The following is a 6000-nucleotide window of genomic DNA, read 5'->3' as shown; positions in this document are numbered from 1 at the left end:
GTGCGGGAGAGAATCTATATAGGCCTATGTGATTTTGCTCCTCGCATTTGTTGCAGGGTAATGTCAGGAAACTGTGAAAAATGTTTGTCAAGCTCAATTTTTTTTTTAATTTGGTATGAAGTCGACAGCTCTGTGTTTATTTTTCTGCTGAGTCTGATGAGGGATTTCGTCATTGTAGTTCATCCGCTGCTAGAGAAATTCTTTTTCCTCGCCGTCTGTATACCCAACATTGGTTGTGTTTAATCAAATAACGAGGTGATGTACTGGTTGTCTGAAATGGAAAAAGAGTTCTGGAAAAATGAGGTCCATTAGTGCGAAGAGGAAAAGGGGGGTTCAATGGCATTGTTGCTTGTTGAGATTCTTGTCGGTAGTAGTTTACTTGTTTTTCTTTGTTGAAAAGTTTGTTTTTTTGTTTATCAAATAAAACCCGCGTCTCACTCAAAACAATTCATTAAAAAAAAAAGTAGGGTCACCATGCTTGTTCGTTTCACATCAGTCGGTCGCCAGTTTGTTGTGAACTAGTGGTATAGAAGGAAATGCATGTTCATCTCACGTTCGGGACACCAATTTGTAGAGGACTGGTGGTATAGAAGGAAATGCGTGTTTATCTAACGTTCGGATCACCAATTTGTAGTTGACTGGTGGATATGTTATATATATCCCTCAGTCGTATAAAATAGGAAAAATGAATTGAATTGAGGAAGGACCGAACAACACGTTTATTGAAATAAATGAACTAGAATTTATTTCATGAAGAAACAAATTAAATGAAAAGGGTACAGTATGGGTTTAGTTTGGCGTGCGTCTCTCGCTGTTAGCTGGTGAGAGGGAAAGTCTATTGTTGTAGAGAGAGAGAGAGAGAGAGAGAGAGAGAGAGAGAGAGAGAGAGAGAAAGTCAATCCAGGCCATGGAGAGAGAAAGCGTGTAAGGTGTATGTACTGTCTGTTGGCTCTTGCCCCACACATAGTGGTAGGGGACATGAGGCGAGTAGGCGCGCGCGCCCCGAAAGGGAGCGGTTGGTCCATTGACTGCTCAGCTCGGGAGCCAAATCGAAAAGGAGGAAACAGCTCAGATCTCTTACTTTTGTAGTTGTTTCCGGTGGTCTTTTGCGCATGTGTGGATTTCCTTTAAAGGGAAGTGACGTTGCCCATGTGTGCGTGTATGTGTGCGTACATGTGTGTACGTTAGCGTGGGTGTGTATGAACGTGAATGTGAGTGTATTTAAGTGAACGTGAATATATGTATGTGTGTGTACGTGCATGCGTATGTTTGTGTGCGCATATGTGTACAACAAGAAAAGTGGTTTGAAATGTGAACGCGTGTTTTTGTGTGAGATGAGAAAAGGCTTGCACAACATGGAGACGGTCTTTATTAACTATTCTGTTCCAACAGTTTTTATTTATTATACCAATCATCAATTGTTTATGAAAATTTGAAATATCATTAATGATGACCAACTGCAATTCGGCTTTGTTTTAAATGAAAAACAAACCCTGTCTCACAATTTTTAATCAAATGGAAAACATTGGTGAAAAATATTTAGAAAGATCTACTCTTGTAATATACACCCAACTCCAAAGTGTATTTTTTCCGTTTTGCAAAATATATGTGGGGTTTACCATAATTTTAACATTTTTTTAAAAAGTATTAAATCCTTAATTAAACATTTAGAAATTTTTAAAGAATTGGAATCGGAACTGGTACTTGTATTGGCATCGGGAATTAAAAAAAAAAAAATCAGGAATTTTATCGGAATTGGGGAAAATTTTAGAATTCTTTCATCATTAATTCTTAGTAAAAAATCACTGGCATTAGAAATAACAAAATTTTTAGCATGAAAAAATGTATGAACTGTTGGAAAATAATGTTATGCTGAAAATATTACTTGTACAGTTTTAACGTTATTTTAATAAAAAATTATTGTCTACCCTATCCTCATACAGAGTTTTTTTATGAGAATTTCTTTCTGTCATGGGAACATATTTTTTGTTTTTAAACTCATTTTCACCCCTTACAAAGCATATCGCCACTTGGACATAAGGGGCTACTATTTGGGGCTATGTCTAGGAAAGATTAACAAGATATTTTTTTATGTTACATTTAAACTTTTACATATCAGTACAGCCAGGGGAGCAGGCATCAGGAAGAGAATTCCAAAGTCTAGCTGTTCGAGGGAAGAAACTATTATAATAGAAAGCTTTCTGGCATTTAGGGACAACAACTGTGAAGGGGTGAGATCTTATTGCTAAACAGGTTTGTCGGGATATGTATGTCGAGGTGGTACAAGTGAAACAAATTCATCAGAACACATTTCATTAAAATATTTGTAAAACAGGCACAGTGATGCAACATTGCGGCGATGGGACAGAGGCTGGAGCTTAGTTGATAAAGTGGGACCAATTAGATTTACAACTGTTTTTTAGACTTTATCTAAGAGGGAGAGACTAGTGGTAGATGCACCAGCCCAGATGTGGCAACAATACTCCATGCATGGGCGAATGGTGGCCTTGTAAAAATACAGGATACTCTCAGGCGTGAGTAGTCTGCTAGCTCGATAGAGGGAACCCACCTTCTTTGCAGCAGCCTTTGCAATGTTCTCTATGTATTTGTTCCAGTTCATATTGGCCGCAAATGTTTGGCCAAGGAGTTTGAAGGTAGAATTCTCAGGTAGGTTGCTATTTGTCATTGATATAGGGGGTTGAAAAGGCGTCTTGTAATTGTTAAAGGAGAGCTGATCTCATCATACGGAATTTTTTTTATTTGTGTTTTTTACTAATGTCTTTGTAAAACTATACAAGCACCTTTTGTTCTAATAAACCAATGCTAGCATTGGTTTGTGCAACTTTCTGCCATTTCAGTAAAGTACTATGGCCTCGGTATTTATAAAAAAAAGGATTTAATAAAGGAGATGAATGTTCGTAAAATGTTTGTAGGTATGTATAAATTTACAAGGAATGAATGTTCGTAAACTGTTTGTAGGTATGTATGAATTGACAAGGAATGAATGTTCATAAAATGTAACTTATCTTTTGGACGATGGAGAGGGTTAGGGTAGGCCGGTCATCCTGCTGTCGGTGATGCGTGTCCTGGCTTGTAACTGGAAAGCGAGTCTCTTCTTTCATCAGCGCTAGCAGCCCGGCGTCTTCGTCTTCTTTCTCCTCCTCTCCTTGGTTTGTGTGAATTAGGCATTGTTTAGAATTGAAGGCGTTTGGCCCATAACATGAGAGCGTAGTCGGCTTCAGTTCACTAGTGCCTTATTTCTTTTTCTTCTTCATCTCTTTAGGTCAGGTGGGAAAATCCATTTGTGCGTTCACTGACGCAGCAGGGCGAATCTCTCTCTTTTCCCTCCTGTTCCCTAAAAACCCTCGTTTTTATAGTCGCAAACCGGCTCCCAGCGACTGTGATATTTGAGGTGTTTATTTTAGGCGCAGAGCTCTGCCATTAGTCGATAATTATTTTGTGGTTATCTTATTTTTTTCTTCCCAAGCGGAAGCGATGCATGGAGCCATGTGCAAAAAACACTTTTTCATTTTGTTTCTCATGGTGGATGCGTTAACATCCGGTTCACTGCTAATTCTCATCATGTTCCCACAGTACCCAGAAAATTCCATTAATAGAACTGTATTATTCCATTAAAATACCAATTTTTTAATAATTATTTTGACAACAAGGACAGCGACGACAATGAAGAAATAGGGCAAATATATCTTAGTCACACACACAAAAAGGGTAATTTGAAACATAAATTAATTTTGTAGTAAAAGAAAAATGGAGATAGATATTATTATTAATTATTATTATTATTATTATTATTATTATCATTATTATTACTGACACAAATAGGTCTGTACCGCTGACAAATAACTCACTTAGGGCGTCATTGTTACCATAAGAAAGTTTCTTGTCACACGGGGTAGCATGTCTCTATGGAGCACAGGTCTATAATACATTCCTCTGAAAAGGGCAATTTTAAAACAAGAGTAAAAGGGTCATTTGCTTGAGCACCCCTAGTACCCCTCTCTGCACATTCCTGAGAGACACCAATCAATAAATACCCCTTAAATTTCAGTTTCTTTAGGGTATTTTAAGACGTTTTTAGGGGACAAAATATGGGCACAACCTCTGATTTGAAAATTCAAATGTATCAGATTTCCATTTAATTTTATCCATAACTAGCAGGCCACCCGGCATTGCCCGGTCGTAAAATATGTTTAAATATGATATTTTGCTTAATGTAGATTTCGTATTTATTATTATATTGTATTGGACCCAATATATAGTAATGATTTAAAAAGTTAAAAAAACAAAATGACTTGTGCACCACCACCAAGAATTGAAACCAAAACGATTAGCTTACGATTTACTTTTCTTTTGATGTTAATGCCTGAGCTATGAAGACATGTTTACAACAAGGCTAAAAATTAAAATATGAACTAATAGCTATTACGTTATGCATGCATATTCATAAAGCGTCGTTCGACCTTCACCTGGCAAATTCCATAATTTTAATTTTCACACTTTTGCATGATTTTTTTCCGGCTAAAACCCAAATATAACGTTTTGCATGGGTTCGAATACCCTATATATTAAGTTTCATATCTATAGACCAAAGACTGACAAAGGAGTTTGGTAAGAAAATTTTTTTAAACATATATATATATATATATATATATACGCATACATAAATATATATTGTTGAGTGGTGCATTTTAGTGGAATAGAGATAAAAATGAACAGGAATTTAAAGGAGGAAAATAGACACACGTGTTGACTGATGAGAAGAACTCTTTATTAAGGGGAAGAACAAAAAAGGGATTATGGGATATGTACAGGGAAAGGGAGGTAATAGAGATACAAGAGTTATCGGACTTTCAACACCCCTGCTTGCTCTTAGAGTGTGAGCGTATTTTTTTTTTTTTTTTTTGGTGTTTATAAAAAAAAGAATATGCGTATATATAAGAGCATCATATCGGCAAAAAGACGAATTTAAAGTCCGAATAAAAGTGGTTTGAATTTTTCTAGTTTTGCTCGGGTGGAGGGTTTGGTCATGATTCTGTGAGCATGTCTGTTGTGGGGCAATAGATAATTTTTATGTTGCAGTTGTTCAAAGCGTCCCTGATGAAATGATATTTTATGTCTATGTGTTTGCATCTTTGTCGATGCACTGGGTCTCTAGAAAGTACTATAGCACTTTGACTGTCCTCAAATATTTTAATGGGTGTGTATTCTTTGTACCAGTCCATTTCTTTTAGTAATTGTGTGAGGTACATACCTTCTTGGGTTGTTTTTGCTAATGCCACGTATTCGGCTTCGCATGTGGATAATGCTACCGTGAGTTGTCTTTTCGACTTCCAGGAAATGGGTGGACTGCCTTTTGTTAAGCTGAAACAGTATCCAGATATACTGTGTCTGTCGTATTGGTTTGATACCCAATCGGCATCGCTGTATGCGAATAACTGGAGTTGATCGTTTGATATTGTATAGCATAGTTGGTGTTGCATAGTACCTTTTATGTACCTCAGTACATGTTTGGCTGCTGTCCAGTGCTGCTCATGCGATTTTGATAAGTGTTGGGACAACTTGCCGACGATATAGCTTATATCTGGTCTGGTACAGATCATCAGATAGATTAAGCTGCCGACGACTTCACGGTACTTTCTGGGGTCGATGAGGTCAGAGTCATTTTCGGTTAGATCACACTTTAATTCACATGGAGTTGTCCTGGGTTTGTGATTGGTCATATCGAACCTTTCCAGTATTTTTGTGACGTACCGTTCCTGGATCATCAGTATACGACTTTGAGTTATGTCGAAGTCTTTTCCTAGGAAATGCCGGAGTTTTTCAAGGTCTTCATCTGAAATTCGGACATCAACATCTGCTTGGTAGTGTTGAGCGAATCATTATTATTAGCTGCAATAATTAAATCGTCAACCCATGAGATGATGGTGATTCGTTCCTTGCTGTTGTGTCGCATGTAGACGCAATGATCCACTCTATTCT

The 6000-nt window shown here is 37.2% G+C and overlaps 1 pseudogene; it reads right to left on the bottom strand.

Moving 5' to 3' along the window:
- Positions 1-239: 239 nt before the first annotated feature.
- Positions 240-5741, bottom strand: LOC145281009 (uncharacterized; annotated as a pseudogene).
- Between the last annotated feature and the right edge of the window lie 259 nt (positions 5742-6000).

The sequence above is a fragment of the Euprymna scolopes genome, chromosome 1 (genome assembly GCF_053919585.1).
Source record: "Euprymna scolopes isolate OS-2025 chromosome 1, ASM5391958v1, whole genome shotgun sequence".
NCBI classification, from domain to species: Eukaryota; Metazoa; Mollusca; class Cephalopoda; order Sepiida; family Sepiolidae; genus Euprymna; species Euprymna scolopes.
Note: the sequence above shows the minus strand (reverse complement) of the source record. Positions and strands in the feature narration are given on the sequence as shown.